Source organism: Poecile atricapillus, chromosome W, assembly GCF_030490865.1.
Source record: "Poecile atricapillus isolate bPoeAtr1 chromosome W, bPoeAtr1.hap1, whole genome shotgun sequence".
Classification (NCBI taxonomy): domain Eukaryota; kingdom Metazoa; phylum Chordata; class Aves; order Passeriformes; family Paridae; genus Poecile; species Poecile atricapillus.
Window position 1 is genome coordinate 47695444 of NC_081288.1, and position 19647 is coordinate 47715090.

Below are 19647 nucleotides of genomic sequence, written 5' to 3' on the forward strand. Positions count from 1 at the left end.
AAACAGTAATTTCATTTTATTTCAGGCTTGTTCTCTGTGAGGTGGGGTGGTTGGTACCATGTACAGCATTAATTTGAAAACATGCTTAAGCACACAGAGTTTTAAGCAAGCAAGCATTAGCTCTACTGAAGTAAAGAATTTAATATTACACCATTCTTCAGTAGTCAAGACCTGAAAGTCTGAAAAAAGTAATTTCTATTTTCATCCCCACAGGAAAAGCAATAGAAAAACGTTTATTTTTTTTTTAAACCTATTCATGGAGTAACTAATGGCTTGACTTTGGACTGTGCCACTGTCATGATAAACGTCCTTTCCAAGATACTGCTTAGTTTACTCTGGACCAGGGAGAAAGTGAGCAAGCAAGAAAGATTGACACGGGGTTGTGCTTGAGGCCAGATTACCCAGAGGCAGAAAGTGGTGGGCAGCCTTCCTTGGGACCCTGTTCCAGTGACATAGTATGTCTTTTCATTAGAGAAAAACTGCTTTCAAAGGCATCATAGCAACTCCTGAAGGACACTCTGACATTCAATATGGGACAGAGAGTTTACTGTTTAACACTGAAACACAGTTTATTAGATAAACATTACATTTAAGTAGCAAGAAAGCACATGAAGCCATTGCAAAAGTTAATGTATTTTCTTTGCTGCAGCTTTGTCATTCATGTTATTTTTCTTGAAGAAAGAGTTTAGTATTGAAGAAAAGGTTCAAAAAGCAACAGCAGTATAAACCAAAATTTACTTGCTCAGTAATTAATACTGTGTATTCACCAAACTGCTCCATCACTGGTTTCAATGTTTACTCCTGAATAATATTTTTCTTTTTCACAACTCAAGGATCTTCTCATTGGTGGAGGAAGAAAGTAAATCTTCTGCATGTGTGACAACAATCTGCTGCCACAGCAATGCGTGTCATCTTACATGCAACCTTTCAGGTTAAATTCTGCTCTTAATTATACTTGATTCATGCTTTTGGCTTGCATACTTTTACAGGAATTTCAGAGAGAGATCTCTTGTACAACTGTTGTGAGTACAGCTCTACTCCTTTGCTAATCTCACTTCATTGGTCTCAACCAAGTTGCTCCTGATTTATATTAGTTTACCAGAGATCAAGTTCAAGCATGAAAATCACCAGGAAGTTATAGACCTTTATTCAAAATAAAAATATCTTTTCTCATTAATTAGGAAAGGCAATGGAAAAAGTAAAGAAGTGACTTTATATTTTGTTGATATGTGAGAACATTTGTCCAAGTACTAAATCCCCCTTTAAAGAAAAATAACATGTGCTAAAGCTTTAAAAGGAGTCCAAACAGAGGATTAATTGAGGAGATTGATTTCAGTTCTCCCCACCTTAGTTTAATAGGCTTTTTCTCAACTGGATTTTGGGGAGTTTGGTCTTTTAGATCACTTATTCTTAACAGCAGTAAAGAAGAAATCTGGAGATTGATTTATTGTGAGGATTTTGCATTGAACTCAATGGACATGGTGTACTGCTTTGTTTCTTGCTTTTTGTGGGGTTTTGGTTTTGGTTTGGGGGAGGTGGGGTTTGTCTACTTTCTAGCTAATATGAATCTGTTAGGGTTTACACTTTGCACCTACAAGTATGATATATCTTCCTCTGAACACAAAAGACTTGGACTCTGTATTTTAAAAAAGAACATTTCATGCTGATATTTTACTGCAATACCAGTATTTTCAATACAGTACAATAGAGTATTTTCAGTTTGGAAATTCTCTTGGAATTGAGAACTTGCTGATACACTTCTGTGCTTTAGAACTGCTGTGTTAGCTGAGGAGAGTAGAGTTAGGTTAAACCTGAGAACAAAATATCTCCCGTTACAAATGTAACATTTGACCAAGGACCAAATCCTGGTTTGGTTTTGGGTCGTAAAGGTGAAAGCCCCTCATCAATCAAGTTCTTTTTTGAACTGATCTTATTCCAGGACATTAACTCTTAAGAGCCCCAGGAGCCAAAACAGAGAGGAAATTACTCCTTTTAACAGAGGATGCTCTTGTAACTGCAGCACCACGACACACCGACAAAGGCGGCTGTGTCCACATCTCAGGAGCCAGAGCTCAGGGCAGCTCTGCTCAGGGACCTACACTGACTCCTGGTCGTATTATGGGTGGGGACACACACTCAGAGGAAGCTATTTCTTCGTGTTGCTCTAACCTCCTGCTGTTGGAATCTCTGGCACAGAGCAGCCTGATCCAGCTTTACTGCAGCTCTGCTAGCAGATTTGGTCGGCTCTGCGTGCACCGGTGTAACTCAGAGCAGTCAGACACGCCAGGCCAGACCCTTGGCTGCGTTCACAGACCACACACCAGCAGGCTTAGCCTTACATCTGCTAGTTACAGCTCGAGCTGCTCAGAAACCAGGAGGTGAGTGCTCCTGGATTTTTAACTGCATAGCTTTTAATTGTGAAAATGTTCTTCCAGGTTTATTCAAGCCACAAGAGATCAGAATGGCTGGCAGGGCATCAGCTCCCCAGAATAGTATTCAAGGTCAGGTTGGATGGGGGTTTTAGAAACCTGGCCTAGTGGATGGTGTTTCTGCCCATGGCAGGGGGGGTGGAAGTAGGCAATCTTTAAGGTCCTTTCCAACCCAAACCATTCTGGGATTCTATGAAGAGTAGCCCAGGCACACCTCTTTCTCTCTAGGAAGAGATATGTCCATACCATAGCCAGAAATTGCTGACTCTGTGATGCAAGCACATGACCTGGCTCCTGTACTACATTTCCTGTCAAAGCTGTACCTAGAATTTATGAAACTCTGGTGATTTTTTTCCCTACTCTGTTCTGTTTTAGATCAGGCTGAGAATACATCTGAGCATTCAGAGATTTTTAATATTGTCCTTTTCTGGCTAAACAGATGTAATGTTTTATTATTTTCCCACACTTCAGGCTTTCCAAAATGTGCTGCTCTTATAAGTATAAATGTAGGGGAGGAGAGAAAATGGGCAATTGTATTTCCTATCCTTTCTTATCAAAGCTGTGTGTTGGAAGAGAGGGAGAAACTGTGAAAAAAAATAAGAATAAAATTTATTGCAGACCTTTCCCAGCTGAATGTCTTCCAACTGAGCTTCCTCTCCCAAATTTTGTGATTTTGAAGATGGTGCATGATATATCTTATATACAAGCATTTAAATGTGGGAGGTTTTACAGTTCAAGAAAATAATGTTTCCAGCCTAACCAAACACCAGGGGAAAAAAGTGTGTTCAGTGATATCTCACAGAACTACATCTGCATTGTGATTGTATAGAGATTTTTAAATGCCTGGCCTGTCTATAGAAACCAGCTGGGGAAAAAAAAAAACAAAACCCTGTTACTACAGGAACCTGAAGGAAAGCACGGTTAGTGGATGTTCTCACTGGCTCTCCAAACACTATAGCATGTACTTCTTTCCCCAGGACATATATTAGTGACCTCAAAGGAGCAGTTCCCTCTCACATTATACCCTGGAGCTTTGAATCAGTATTTGCCAACTCCTGTCAGCCTCAAGTACTTAAATGTCGTGACTCCTACCCTAGGCCAATGTATGATGATCTCCCAAATACGTGGATGCTTTTTCCTGACTCTTCCATTTTTCATTAGAAAGTTCAGATCTTATTTTTAGATCATACCTTTCCTTGCCAGATACCCACATAATGTTTACAGCACTACCAGATTCAAAATATTGAGAAGCACTTTTGGAAGTTCTTTACAAGACTCCCACTTGGGAGCCACATCTGTAGTCAGCTCACCATGGTTTTGTTCAGGCATTATGTCTCCCTCACTTCCACACAAATTCAGGGACATTCATTCCCACATCTACAACTTAACTTTCCACGCAGCTCTACCCAGAGAGCAAAAGCAGGCACACACTCTCCAGTTATAGGTCAGTTCAGCCCATAGACTCACATCTGTTTCTTGACCTGGCATCACCCCTGCTCCTTTTGCAACACTGGAGGCTCCACATCTCATGGGGTCAGTCTAGGGAGAGTTTTGTCCCTTCCCATCCTTTTTGGCCTGAAGAGGGAGACGCCTTCTTCTAAGATAGTAAGATGAGGAGGGAGTGGTCAGAAAAGCCCGAAGTCTTTCTGAACTGCTTGGTATTTCCCTGACACCCTCTTTTTCTTCTCTCCTGTGGGGTTAATTTGGGGTTATCCTTCTTCTACATTCCTAAGAAAATGTTGCCTGCTCATGCACAAGTGGGAAGGAATTCTGTTGGCTGTCTCCAGCAGCCCTGCTGTCTTCCCTGTGGCTGCTGGGAACGTGGCAGAGGCAGCAAAGCGAGGACTGCAAAGCATGCAAGGACTGCAAGCTGTCACTCACCCTCCTGGGACCTCAGTGTTTGCTGCACATGCTCTTAATACCGACTCCTAAAACGGGACACTGCTATTTCTTTCCTCCTGTCCCTTGAGAGTCCCAGTCAGGCTGGTTATATTCAACCACACTTGCAGGAGAGATGAGATGTTGTGTCTAAAGCTGCTTTGCAGTGACTTCTTTAATTTCTTCAGCTGGAAATTTCCTGGGACTCCATTTCATAAAATATCCAGTTAATCACATTTCTTATTACTTTTAGTGACCAAGCTGTACTTAAACATGCAGCTACCCGTTACACTCACAGTTCATACTCCAGTAGGAAAATTGGCTAATCAATCACTCACGTGAGAGGCAAGCTTCAGGTTTGGCCTCAGTTTCTGAGGCAGATTTTTGCAGTTCTTAGTATAAATTGTCATTACAGTATTCAGTTATAACCAGATATTGGAGTTACCACAGTACTAGTGAGAAAATGAGGAAATCATAATGCAAAACAATGGTTTTTCACCCTGCATATAGGCATAGAGCATTCATTAAATTCCTTGAATGGAAATTGTACAGAATGACATGGGTGTTACGAATTGAGACAAACCACAGGGTCCATATGAAAGATCATGAGTTTCATGGGAATTCAGGTTTGAAGTGAATGTTGGGTTTGGGTTTGGAGTAAACATGGGGTTAGACTTTTCACATTTTCCAATGCACCCTCCTCCTCTACATCTATTTTATGGTGATCTATTTGCTTTCTGGAACTACAGCACTGCACAGGTAAGAAAGAAGAATGGTTAGCTGTTTATGGGTATAAATTCTACCCAGTCAATGTGATGAAGCACCATGAACACTTCCACACAACAGTATCTTTAAAAATAGGTTCAGCCTGCCAAGTGAGACTGAAGAGGAAATACCTGGGGAAGAGTGCTGTTGCAGCCCAAATCCTTATACTTTAGTATCTGGGAAGCTATGAAAAACATGTAGGCAGGGGAGGTTCCCATAAGATTTAGAGCAAAGAATATGGAAAATATGAAATCAAATTGAAACACTCAGCAGAATTAAGAAGCCTAGCAATCGAGAGGCAGCTATCTGGAAAATGGTAGGGAGAGAAAATAGTGAAGAAGGTTTTTTATGAAATATGAGTAGTTATTAAAAGGTTTGCTACTGCTGAATTGAGTGCAATAGGACAAGATAGGATGCTGTTGAGAAACTCAGTAGGGTCTGGTTACTCTTTTTATGTTGGAGGTTATTATTTATATATTTTCCTTCAATCATGTGGCCCTAGGGACTGGATTAGCAGCCTTACATCTTTCATTATTACTATACTTGTCGAAGGAATTGTACTTAAGTTATTTACATATTTTTATCTTTGGAACTCCTCTTAAAGGATCCCTCTGTGACTTGGATTTTGCATGCAGGACATGAAGACTTGCATGCATCTCAGAGTTTCAGGGAGACAGTCATGGAGAGCAGAGCTCTCTGCCATATTGATATATAACAGAAAATCAGTCAAAGGAATCGAGTGAAGTGTAACACCTCAACAATATCCACAATGCGGCTAATTCTGATGATTGTGTCAAGATTTATCTTCACTGTTTGATATTTCCCTTCTTGAATGCATTTACTAGCACACTCTCTCACCTTTCACTACACCTTCTGCAAGCCTGCTTGTCCTAGTTTAGGGCAAATTAGGGAGGAAAATTCCAAATGGGGGTTTCCCCAGGGAAATGACCCCTCCCCACCAACTGGTCCGAGAAAGGAAAAAAATTCCTTGGAGAGAAGTGGAAAAAGCTGTTTATTTAACAGAAATTGAATAATATTAAATAATAAAACCTCTTGCTGCTCGATGGGGTAGCAAGTCTAGGAAGAAAAGTCCTTTTCATGTGGTGTAGCTCAGCTCGCTCAGTTTCTTATCAGTCCCTCTGGCGCTGGAAAGTGCCGAGGCCCAGGCCCCGGTGGGCCACAGGCGTGAGCTCCCGGGGTTTGGCTGGGTGTTCAGTCCAGAGCAGGCTTGCACAGATCCAAGAAAATTGGAAAAAAAACAAAGGTCCAGGGAACTCCTCTGCCTCAGCTAGCTAAAACTAACTAAAAGCCAGAGAGAAGCTCTGTCCCGCTGTCTGTCCGTGCTGCAGACACCACAGTCCAGGAGCGGGATGTGTGGGAGTGATGTTCTTCTTTAACACAAACTGCAGCTTCTTCTTCCCCCTCTCTTGCTCTCAGAGCCAGTCTTAAAGGTGCAGAACTTAATATATAACATAAACCAGACGATTGGGGATACCAGTATCATAAAGTCACCCCAGGACACTGCTGCATTGAAGAAGTATAATTTTGCACACTGATAGTAACTCATCCGCTCAAAGGCACAAAGTCAACTTTTTCCATTTGAATCGGGAGGGGAGGCAGATTAAAAAAAAAATGTCAGCAAATTTCCAGCAGTGAAGAAAGTAGTGTAGTCTCTACTAGATTCCATTTCCAGAGCAAAATTCTGCTTTCAGAGCAAAACACTGTTCACGGACCTCAGCAGAAGTCATGGGTAAGTACCTGAGGGTGGAGTTTGTCCCCTTGACATTTTTGTGAATCAAGGAGCGAGAAACTAGTTGTTCCAGGATTTCCAGGTCCAACTACTGCACCAAACATACCCACTACTTCACATACATTTTATACATATAAAATGTATAGTACAGTAGCCTGTGCACCTTGTATTTCACTTTTGTCTGTGAAACAAAACAAAACATAACAAAAAAGGAGGATGTTTCTCTTGCAAAAAATTTCAGTGAATAACAAATCAGACTCTAAAGAGGTCATAAATTTTGCTTATAGGAGTCAGATTGATAAAAACCTTAGTGGCTTATAAAACCTTTTGTGGACACAGTGCTGCACCCCTAATTTTTGAATGCTCTCTTCCTGAAGAGGAACCTGTTAAACAAGCACCCTGGCCCCCAAAAAGGGAATAAAGGAGGGAAAAGCCCTTCACTGCAGCTGTCAAAGCTGTATCACCACCCAAGAACCCTGTGTCCTATGCTTCCAGTATAGTTTTCAAGACATTCTTCTGCAAGGTAGGAGACATTCATTTCCGCCCTTAAGCTGTGAATGGAAGAGTAACAAGACAGTCAAGCCTTGAGTTACTGTTCTGGTGACCAGACTGATGTATGAAAGATGGGAATCAGACTCTCAACCATCTATTATGTGAATCTGAGCCTGAACTTCTCACAGTTGGCATGCAGCCTCTTGATTTTCCAAGCCAGGGACACCTTTTAGGAAGTACCAATACAGGTACAAATTTTCAAAGGGGAGTGCTCTCCTCACTGTCATGGCCTTGTCTGCAGTCTTGACCAAGTCTTAACTTCAAAAGTATATTCATTAGAAAAGAAAACACTTTCACTTAATTAATTTCTTCTCTCCCCCTCTTAAAATCTGTTTTCATTTTTTGTGTGTATTAGCTACATTTGATAAATCATGAGCTAGGGGTCAGCAAGATTTTGCCATGGCAAAGCTTTGACAAGTACTGACTAATCCTGACAGATTTCCCACTGATTGCATTTCAAGTTTTGCCACTGAATCAAAGAATAGAGACTTTGTAAGGTGTCTTTGTGAGTGAGCAAATTTCTCAGATTAGTACAGTGAGAAGAACGAAAGGGATCTGAGCTAACAGGAGCAAGAAAATACTGTTTTCTTAGTATAAAGGAAATGTACTGAAAGATTTTACAAAAGGTTTTGATTCAATATTTTTTGTACCCAATTTTAGGCACAATTGGCTCAAATGCTTTCCTTTGATGTAAATAAACAATGTACAGAATAAAATAATGCTGTATTACAGAGGATCTCAAAGCAATCTTTTGGGTTCAATCTGAAAGAGGGGAAATTTAGGTTAGTATATGCAAGAACTTCTTTACAGTGAGGCTGGTGAGGCACAGGTTGCCCATCCCTGTAAGCGTTCCAGTCCAGGTTAGATGGGGCATTGAGCAACCTGGTCTAGTGGGACGTGTCCCATGGTAGGGGGATTGGAACTGGATACCTTTGAGGTTCCTCCCAACCCAAAATATTAAAGAGTACAGTCAGTCCTGAGAAATTTTCTTCCCAATTAACATCAAACTGGCCAAGTAATTCAGTGTAAGTTTGCCAAATCCTGCTTTGCTGACTCCTTTGTTTTAACTTTCTGGAGTTTCCATTATATCACATTTAACTATGTAAAAGCTGAGCAAAGTAATCTAAGGCATATTTAACTGATAGATCAGGTGGCTTGACATATTTTCACGTCAGCTTTGACAGCTAGATAGGCAGAGCCTGAGAAAATTACATCTCCATATGAACAAGGATGCCTTTTTTTATCCAGTACCTCAGCTTACTTAATTGTTGACATCTCAGAAAGGCAACTAATATACAATGAACCTTACAGGATGGAAAATTAAAAAGTACAAAAATTTGGCAACACTCCCTTCTGACTGGATCTAGAGAGAGACTTAGTGCTAAAGGGAGCTGTCATGGAGATAGCAAATTGTGTTGTGACACTCCATGGAAGAGAAGAAAACTGAAACACAGATCAGTGCTTAATTATCAAAAACCAGGGGGGAAAAAAGCATTCAAATTCTGTAAACATTTCTGATTTTCAGAAATGCTGCCACTCATTATTCTCTTTCCCTTCTGTTGGATTTCTGGCTCTTACCCATCTCCAAAGTGCATCCTTTGAGTAATTTACTCATGGCTTTTATGTTTCTGTGAATTCCCATGTTACCAAGTTTTAGAACTCAAACATTTTCTGAAAATGCACTTCAAAATAATTTCAAATTGCTAAAAGAAGCAGAATCCTAAATTTGTCAATATACACACTAGCAGCATGGTGTCTTCAGCCAGTAAGTAAATAAAAATAATGTAATATTGGCTGATATATGGGAATATAAATAATTTGAATAAAGAACATCATATTCTGAAAAAAAGATATGCATTTAAATCAAAAAAAGCAGATTTGTTGTGTGGTTTCAATAATAAAAATCTGAGGATTTTTTTCTTTTGTTTGAGGTCTATTTTTTTCACACTTATTTTTCAAAGCAACTTTCAACAAATTTTGAAAATAACTGATTTGTTGATACTTAAAGACACAGTAAAATGTATTTTGTCTAAAAGAAAGAAGAGAGGAAATAAACAGTTCTGATGACATTACCATTTCTGCCTCACTGCATAGGTCTAGCTAAAATGCTATTTAAATGTGATTGAATTCTGTTTATCCTTCTCATTTTCCAAATCAGTGGCCATTTAGGCAATGGAATACATTTGCCCATGTGCACATATGTTACCTGCAAACACTGCATTTATGGATCTGAACTGGTTGTTATAATGCATGTCGTTAAGGCAGAAAGACCTGATAAACTGTGAGACAGCTCATATCTAAATCATAGTCCTAATCATAATAGAAAGTGTATTCGCAGTACATGAATTTCAAATCTACCTAAATATTTGTGCTCTGTGTATTACTGCATTCATCCTATGAGCATCAAAACAATGTCATGTGAGGTTATTATTTGCAACTAATAGCTGCATTCGGTTACATAGCCTGAATAATGATTACATCCCAAGACCAGTTCATCTCTGGTATTAAAATATCCCTTAACTTTATCAATCCTTCTGAAGTATTTATCTTTTAATTTGAAAAAGAAACATAATCTGGTACATTAGTGACCTTCCAGTTTACTTCTTTGGCTGGAAGACAATTTAATTCCTTTCATTTTTAGCATGATGGTCAAAAAATCCTGAATACTCGTAGAAAGTTTTTGACATCTGCTGGGGACTGCTGCCAAGGTCAGACTTCACTTTACCTGAGTCCAGCTGACTGACAAGTTATTTCATTAACATTATTTCATTAAGACTAATGTTGAGGTTTTTATTGCTTCTTGGAGAATCATTTTCTAGGTATGTTATGTGACTGAAGACAAAAGGGTACTTCCCATTGATTTGAATGTCCAGCAAGTCAGGTCCTTTATTCCTGGAAATAACAAATCAATTAGTAAATTTAAAAATCCATAAGACTTGTAAAACTGAATCCTTACAGCAATGCAAATCCATGTTAATTTTTTGGCACTTTGGATGAAAAACATAAATTAGGCTAAAGATAAATTTAGCACAGGAATTAAATGTTTAATTGGTTTTCAAGAATGTGCTTTATGTTTTGTTACTGTTGGATTGGTCACATATAATGGAGGAAATTAAAATCTATAATAATAACATCATGCTGGCATTAGACAGAAGTAATGCATGGGAAAAAGTAGCAAATATTTCAGGCATCAAATGTTATCTCTGTCCCCATACATGAATAGCCTCGTTCCGATTGCACTTTTGTACAGTCATCACTCAGTGCCTCAATCAGGCTACTCACATTTTAATTTCAATTTGATTTAATTGCAAGAATTGTAATTTCAAAAGAAATTATCAGTATAGAATCCAGTAGTGTTTTATCTTAATTACAGCTTATTCTTCGTGTCATCTATTCTTCTCTAAGAATGATGAATAATTGATTACAAGATTTGCCACAATTATTTGATGAAAAATCAATGGTGTTCAATCAATTTGTTTAGCGATTGTACTTTGTAATTTACATTTAAGTAAAAGATTAAGATCTCTGCATAGTTAAATAACAAAATATGTTTAAAGAATGTTAAAATGTAACACAGTGAAACAAAAGTTAATCAAGTTAGGGTTGAGATTTACACTTTTGTCATTTTAGAGAAGGAAAAGGACAAATTGTGTGTCACATTATCCCTAACTTCTAACACCCTGGCTTCCTAAAGTGCCTTTTTAAAGCAAATTTGATTTACTAAGAACAAAAGATACTTAAAATATTCATCATTATTTATCTAAAATAATATTTATTGCCTTCTGTGAAACAATTTTGGGATTTTTTTCTGTGTAGCACTTAGATAACTGGATCAGTCCTGAAAAAGAGTTAATCATCAAGTGTCTTACTGCATGGGGGATCAGACTTGCTCTCAAAGATCTTTCTTAAAGGGGGGACAACAAAAGGTTGTTGGTGTCTCCTGTTCAAACAGAAACACCTCCATGCTATGAAACGGCCACAAACTCTTGGGGAAAATGCTGTGCAAAATCCTGTAGTCTCATACAGGCAGGAGACTGGTGGAACGGGGAAATAGATATGCAAAGAACCATTGGGTTTCTGAGTATTCTCTTGGAACTAGAGAAATGTAGGGGAATTCTGCCATTGTTTCTTGAATGCAACCAGATTCATCTGAGACCACTCAGAAAGCAGAGTAAAATCATCCATGGCTGGAATAGTTACAGAAATATTGGGATGTTTTCCAAGAGCTGCTCCAAACGTCACTGCAGCTCACAGGACTGACTCCAGCTCTGGCAGAGGGAGTAAGGCACTGCAGCAGATCTTGGAAACAGGACTGACATTACTTTTATGTATTGTAAATTAAATGTTGCTTTTTTCATCTCAGTCAAATTGCCTGTTTTTTCCTAGTCCACAGTAAATAACTAGGCTAGGAGAACCAATGGAACAGTGTGTGATCAAAGACAGGGTTTGAATCTTTTGTGTAAGGGTAACAGTTTGGCTGAGGAAGGATATAAAGAGTTAAACATGTAGGGAAGGTGCCTGTGAAAGCAATCCATAAGAAATGTTTTTTTGGCTGGCCATGCAAGCATTCAGCTGACTTTTAAACAGAGATTAGGCAGGACTATACAGCTGAAAAAGTTATGGAGCCATAGGATAAGGCCAAAACAAACAAAACAGACAAAAATCACCAGGAGGGATCTTATACAAAAATGAAGGACTATTGCAAAAATAAAACAAAAAAGGAGATACAGTAAAGTGGAACAATACTTGAACTGGAAAACCTGAGAAGTTTTTCCTTCTCCAAAATGCAAGCATGCACTCCAGCTTTGTCCTGACCCTGATGCAGGATGCAATTCCCTCCCTCCTTGCATGCTTCACCCAGGTTTAGATGGGAAAAGAAATCAAACCTGGACACTGTAACGGGACTCATAGTACTCCTCAGTCTATCCCTGCTTTGACTCACCCATGACCAGGTTTTCAACTACCCTGCAAAACCATTCAGCACTCAGAGTTTTGGTGTAAATTTTTAGGTTCATGCTGATACCGAAGATAAAAGTGGTACACCTACCAAGGTTAAAACTCATTATTAAGACTGGGATTTTTTTTAACCCAATTCTATACAACTGATAAAGAACAAGCTGAAGAAAAGAGTTGGGTTTATAAGAATCAGCATTTGAAAACTTTTACCTAATTGCTTTGGCTAGTCCTCATTACTTGATTCCAGTGAAAATGTCCCAAAGACACCAAAACACCTAACATAGAGTTTTAAGAAGCTGCTCTTGTTAATATTAATAATTGATGTGCTTCCATACAGCATTTTGTCTGAAAAACTCTGCATAAAGATTAACTGACCCTTATATGACCCATGTGGTGTAAGACAGTTTTATTCTCTGCATGCCAACAGGGAAACTGAGGCATTCCTACAGCTGCTTAGAGGCACATATAGGAAAGGAAGGACCATTGTATCCATTATGACATCCTTTCCTGAAGAAAGACTAAGTAATAAAAAGAGAAAGTAAAAATCCATTGTACAGTGCTATAGAAAGCAAGCAGCAGAAATTAAAGCACTGTTTCTCTCCCAAAATCCCCAAATGAAGCTGATCTATGCTTCACAACTTAGAAAAAAAGCTAAACTAAAACAACAGTACAATTGGACCTTGCACGAAATTCCAATCTTGTCGCCCATTTAACAAAAATTTTGTTGTAATACGGAATCACAAACCCATCACAGACATCTGTGGGGTGGCTGAAAGTCAGTGTAAAAATTGCTATGTTTCACTCAAAATTCTCCATCTCCAGGCATGGCCTTTTTCTATTCCCCAAACTTAAATGGCTTTAGTAATCAGACAACACAGCCAGACCCGTATTGGCTGAATCCAACAGCTCCAGATCACAGGATCAGGGTTGGAAGGCACATCTGAGGGCCGGCTGGTCCAGCCACCTCTTCCAGGCCAGCCTCAAAGCTGCATCAGTGCTAGATTACACGTTTGTTACTCAAGGAACTACTCGTGTTTGCTTACCTGCAGTTGCAACTGGAACTGTGTATGTATGGTTTCCATATGTAAACATGGGATACTTTAAAGATAATAAGAAATATTTAAAGTATTCACTGGAAGAGGTAGGATTGGAAAAGAAGGTCTGATTGATTGCTCTGGGCATTTCCGTCCAGTGTACCTGTATGAATCTGTACAGAGACTTTCCTCCTACTTCAAAATCACAGAAAAACATCCCATACTTCACATTTTTAAATTTTAACCTTCTGCAAGGTGGACCAAAAAACTGCATTCCTCACATGAAATTAATGATAACTGTCAGCAATACTTTCTACAGAAAAATTCTAAATATAGAACATATTTTAGAAAACATTTTTCATAAAATGGGCAACAGTCTCATGGAATTAGGGGTTTTTATTATGTTATGATACCAAAGGTGGGAATCAAGCCCCTTTTAAACTTGCTCATCAGCAGTTTTTTGGAGTTTTTCCTTGCATAGATATTTTTGAAATATTTAACAGAAGTTTAAGACATACAAATAGATATTATAATTCTGAGCCTTTTTTATGTGCAAACTTTTCTTATACCCTCTTGCAACTGACTCCAGCAGCAGACAAGACCCCATCCTCAAATTATCCACATTTCAAATGGATGAAAAGTGCATGCAATTAAAACCTGCGAATAGTACCTGAGGAGAGAATGCAACAAAAGCACAAAACAGCTAAGTGGTTCCCACAGAAAGTGAAAAAAATTGATGGAAATATTATTGTCCCTTTCTCACTAATTGCATTTGCAAGTTGTAATTTTTTATCTTTCCTGCTGTTTGCAGTAGGTGTCTTTTCTCTTGGACACACCCAAAGTTCTGTAGGTCCAAAGAGAAAACTGTACTGTTTCAGGATTACAGTTGGTACTTTGGACATGCTTTATTTCTGTCCATGCTGTGAAAAACAGAGCAGGTTATAACACTTTTTAAACAGCCATGCTGGATTTGCATCGCAGACATGGCTGTAGAATGGCTAAATTACATTACTGTAGCAAACTTCCCAGGCTACCCATATGGTTCAGTAGAAACTAGGAGTTTATAGCTTAATTAGAGGCACTTGTAAGTGAGGATCAGATAAACAGATATACAACTTAAAAGAGGGCATTGGCCATAAATTCTTTCATTCCAGATTCAGATCTGCTAATATATGACTTCAAACACCTTTGACATGGTTATTTAAAAGCTAAGCAATCTTATTTCCTATGTCTTTGGAACATGAACTGGGAAGAAGTAAATGACAGAAATCATGCAGTGCTGCCAGCAGAGCCTAAACATATTTAGATCTTTGTGATAAGTGATACAGAAATGCTTGAATAGGTGGCAGGAAGAACACAACACAGGGGAAAAACAGGTCTAAGGCAGAAGATGGCTCCTTTGCTACCCTTTTCTTCTCATTCCCTTTACAATTAATTTTACAACATTATTATATAATGATATTATAGTATATATTTTACAATATCTTTAATTTTTTTTCAGACACCTGCTTCATTCTCTGTGTTTTTTCTTAAATTAGAGGAGAAATACAAACTCATTCTGATGGAAAGAGTGAGAGAGGCTGGCTCCTCTGAGGTTTCTCATGTCTGCACAAGCATCTCTTCTTCTTTTCTGAAAACTTCAATGATGAAATGTGAAAATATTTCTTTTCAGACCTAGTTAATATTTAAAAGGAATTGAAAAACCAGCATTTAAAAATTGAAGAATTAAGATTAAAAGAGCACCCAGGGTTTGAGTTGCAGTTGAAACTCATAAGGTGATAAGTAGTTTTAACACTCCTGACTGTAGCAAAGCTGTAGCCTACGGTTGTAGTCTGAAGTTGTTTCCTGTGAGTTTAAGTTTTTATTTTTTCAGATGGAAAAAGATGATTTTGACCAGATTGGAATACAGATAAACTTATTCTGCTAACAGAGGAAAACCAAATGTGCTTCAAAACACTAAGGGAAAATTCTCATTTTCATTTCCTCATGTAATTCCTTGTTTAGAGAATCAAGAGAGACACTGCCAGAGACACAGTTTTATATAAAACAGCTTTTGAGGCTCCGAGCACACTTGTTTCGCCAGGTGGGGAGGGTTTGTGACTGCCTAGAAATCACTCTGGCAAAATTATTGTCACCTTCCAATCTGCACCTATAGAAGAAACAGAACATGGAGCTAAATGCCATGTTACTCATCCTTTGATGTTTCCATCGAGGGTTTAAACACTGGCACTAGAGAACCAACTCAATCCACGGTGCTTGAAGAGTGTGAGGTGCAACAGGATCAAGGGCTGCAGACTCCAGCAGCTTAACAGATACCAGAAGTGTCGCTGACGACAAAAGGAAAGGGATTTATACGTGTGCCTGGCTACTTCAGTGTCCCTTTAATGCCGATCGCACTCGTTTTGCCGTCTCTTTAGTGTGGAGACCGGGGCTGCTTTGCTTTGGGGCGCGCCCACCCCCGGCAACCCCCTCGGGTGGCTGCGGGCTCCGCACAGCCGGGAGGGCGAGGGCCCCGCGCCGCCCTCTCTCCAGCAGTGCCCGGGTGCCAGCACGGCTGTGCTCGGCCCACCGGGAACAGCGTGGGCCGCAAACCCAGCCGCGACGGGCTCCATCGCACCCCTCTGCACACATCAGCGCGAGAAGTTTTTAGTTAACTTTCGCCGTCCCGCTCCCTCGGTGAAAGCTGTCGGCTTCAGAGTTCCGTCCGGCCGAGGCAAAGGGAGCGTCGGTCCCGCTCCCCGGCCTCCCCAGGTGGGGTCACGCCACTCTCCCCTCAAGCCCTCCCGCGCCCCCCGAGCTCCTCCCGCGCCCCCCGAGCTCCTCCCGGCCGCGTCCCCCGAGCGCCGCAGCCGGGCCCCGCCCCTCGCCCCGCCCCGCCGGGCCCCGCGCGCCGCCGGCCGCCCCGGCCGCACGGCGATTGGCGGGCGCGGCGGGCGGCAGCCAATGGGCGCGGCGGAGCGCGGCCGGCGCCGTCCCGGGCGCGGGGCGGCCGAGCCCCATTAGGGCGGGGAGCGCTCCGGGGCTCGGGCAGTCGCGGCGGGGCGGCCGAGGAGGCTCCGGGCGGTCCCTTCGCGGCGCTGCCGGAGATGCGCGTCTCCCGCCGGCGCTGACTCCGTGGGACAGAGCCGGGTATCCGCCTCCCCCGTCGTCTGTGTGACGGACCACACCGCCTCCCAGGAATACGTCGCCGTGGTCCGGCCGCGCTGCGGGGAGGGTAAGTGGAGGCTCCCCGGGGTGACGACTGACGGGCAGCTTGCCGCGGCGCGGCGCAACGCCCGGCGGCTTTGGCGGAGCGCCGACCGCAGCCGGCACCGTGCCGCTGGCGGCGGAGCGCTTCCCGCGGTGCGCCGGGGGTCCTGCGCCCTGCCCGGGGCTTGCATTGCCAGGGCGCGCCGTTGAGGAGCCGCCCGAGCCCGGAGCCGGCGCTCGTCAGCGCCGCTGGCGCTACGCCGTCCTGTGCCGAGTTGTCGGACGGGGCTGCGGGATTGGGAGAGAGGGGAAGGCGGTGCGGAGCGCAGGGCGTCCCGCCGAGCCCCGCGGCCGCTGTCAGGGGAAGGTGCCGCGGCGCCGCCGCCGTGCCGGCTCGGTGCGCCCGGCGGAACGAGCGGCGCGCCGCAGTTGCCGGCCTGAGTGAGGGTCCAGATGCGGGAGCTCAGCTGTTGCCTGTCAGTGCGTGACAACTGGCCCTTTGCAGGCATTCTCCTCCCTCTGCCTTAGCCTGAGCGAAGCGTCCGCCTCTGAGCGTCCTCCTGCCCCGAGCGGGGACCCCGGCGGGGTGGGAACCCCGGTCTGCCGTCCCGGCGGCATCTTCCGTGGTCTCCGCTGTAACTGGGGGGTAATCCCCACACCCAGCCCTGCAGCCATGGACCTCCCTGAAGTATGTGTGTGTGCTTCCCTTTCTTAACCAAGAGAGCTCTGGAAGGGCGATGGACCGTCCGCGAGTCCCTTCTCACAGAATATTTATGCCCACCGCGGGATTTCCATCTCCACCATTTATCAATCGGCCGGGCTGGGCTGCGTCCAGACGCCTTCGCTGTGGTCCGAGCCCGGGGCGGCTGGGTCTGGCCTTTGACAGGAATCTCTCACCGTAGCCCAGCGGGGGTGGCCCAGGAAGGCGAAAGAAAGCGCTCACCAGTACCAGTGTTCTAAATGCTATCAGCTGGAGGGCGAGGAAACGCAGCGGGGGGTGTTTTACAAGCTCGCTGAGAAATGTTTATACAGAGAAATTTAATGGTTAACAATGCATATTCCCAACACGCTGAAACATAAAAAATGGCATAAATAGCTTGCTAGCGTTATTGTGGCGAAATTCCCTGTGATCATTGTTTAGCTGCTAACTGAGGTCCTACATGTTTTGCACGGCAAACTCTGGAGTAAGTACTGAGATATTTCTAGTATGATGGGGTTTTCTCCCCTTCAGCTGTAGTTCTTACTATTTCTAGGGGGAATTAAAGTAATTTGTATTATTTGTGTGCAAGACTGGTATGTCACAGTGGCCAGGTTTTCATCCCATGGTGTGAGTAGATCAGAATGAGTTTGGATAGGGAGTGGAAAGGAAAGGAGATGGAGAGAGCCGTTACTCTGATGCAGTGACAGATCCTTTCATTTCTCCCTGCAGAGCCCCGGATGAGCTGGGCTGGTGCAGTTCTGCCAACAGCACAGTTAATTGTGTCCTGTAAATCAAGGTCCACGGAGCTGCTCTCTTTCTGTACAACAAAAGGTTTTGTAATGAGTAAGCCCAGATCAGTCATATAAAAAATTTAACATCAACTGGGCAAGGTGTGTGTAAGGACCTTACAGGGTTAATAGCTAAACTATTAAGATTGGAGTCAGATGTGGGTAAAAGCAACAGGAGAGTCTGGTTTTTCCTAATATCCTGTAGTATGATAACTCTGAAAAAGGTAATTGTTTAAAAAAAAAAAATCTGTTTCGATTTAAGATTTATTAAGCAAGGAGAAACTTACGTAAACATAAGAATCCCTTTCTTGTTTGGAAAGGCAAGAAATAGCTAGAAATCTCATCTGAACTTAAAGGCTACAAACTATGTGTGGACTTTCATACATATGTGCAAGAATGTTACTAATCTCATTTTCAGCTAGCTTATTCTATGTCTTGGGGGACTGGGGTGTTTAGCCCAGGCCTTTGGCAAAATGGCTTCTGTGCTTTTAGGTTGTTTTTTTTTCCCCTAGCAAATGAGTTATTCCTAGCACTTAATAAGACTTTAAAATACAGAAGTAAGAGATAGCAAGTGCCTTCCAAAGAAGGAGAAATGGAGGGGGTGGGAGGGGGAGTCAAATTTTACTTACATATGTTATAAGTTGGGAATGTAAATTAGTATATAAGGAGAAGATCTGAAGAATGACTTGGCGCACTAATGACCTGGCTTTTTGGAACTTCAAGAGTTTGGTCTGTCTCCCCCTATGGTTATAATAAGAGATTAAATGCATTTGGCATATTTAATTAATTAGCATATGAAAATAAGATGACTTCTACTTTGTCATTGTTTTCCTGTGAAACTTTTCTATGCTAATGAATGTCTACATTTACAGAGTAATTTAAATGTCTTTGCTCCATATTACGCTTTTGTAGATTGGTTTGACCCTTCGTAATGCTGAAAGCCTTTGTATCGTGGCCTGAAAATCCTTCTTCTTTGTCCTATGAATCTTGTGTAATAAATACATTGTCAATTACTGCTATACACAGCTTCTAACAGAGCAGACTGAAAGTTGCTCTTAAATTTAAAGCCTCTATTTGCTTGGGTGCTATGCCTTATGCATTCCAGAGTTAATTGGATGTGCAATGATGAATTTAATTTAAAACAAACAAACTAGCTGGGTTGTGTTTCTGTTTTCTGTGACTACTTTATCCTAAAGCAAAGAGATCCCTAGTGCTGGAGTATAAAAGCATGCTCTGAAACATTACTTTTTTTATTTTTTAACAGTTGAGAAGTATCATTTGTATTTCTGGGAAAACTGTTGCATGATACAATATTGCACAAAGAAGGCTGGATTGAGATGGGTCCCTAATGACCAAGTGGCTTATATCAATATTCAGTTTACCCCCCTTGTATTAAGGCTTAAGCTTCAGTTTGGCCAGCACTGGTTTTTGCTTATGCTGTTTAAACAGAAGTAAACTTGAGGTTAGCTCTAGCCATTAGTATATGCTTGGTGTAAATCATGCAAGCTTAGGTCCTGCTCCTGGAAATGTTTACAGAAATGAGTAACTTTTACTTGTGTGCTTAAATTGTTTGGATTAGGAGTTGTATAATGGCAAGAACCAGCTT

The 19647-nt window shown here is 41.7% G+C and overlaps 1 protein-coding gene across 1 annotated transcript in view; it reads left to right on the plus strand.

The window, feature by feature from the left end:
* The first annotated feature begins 16348 nt into the window (after positions 1–16348).
* Positions 16349–19647, plus strand: part of LOC131592190 (prickle-like protein 1) — a 66936-nt gene continuing 63637 nt past the window's right edge. The window contains exon 1 of the mRNA XM_058863527.1: positions 16349–16578. The gene's annotated coding sequence lies outside the window, so the exon portion shown is untranslated. The remainder of the gene's footprint in view (positions 16579–19647) is intronic.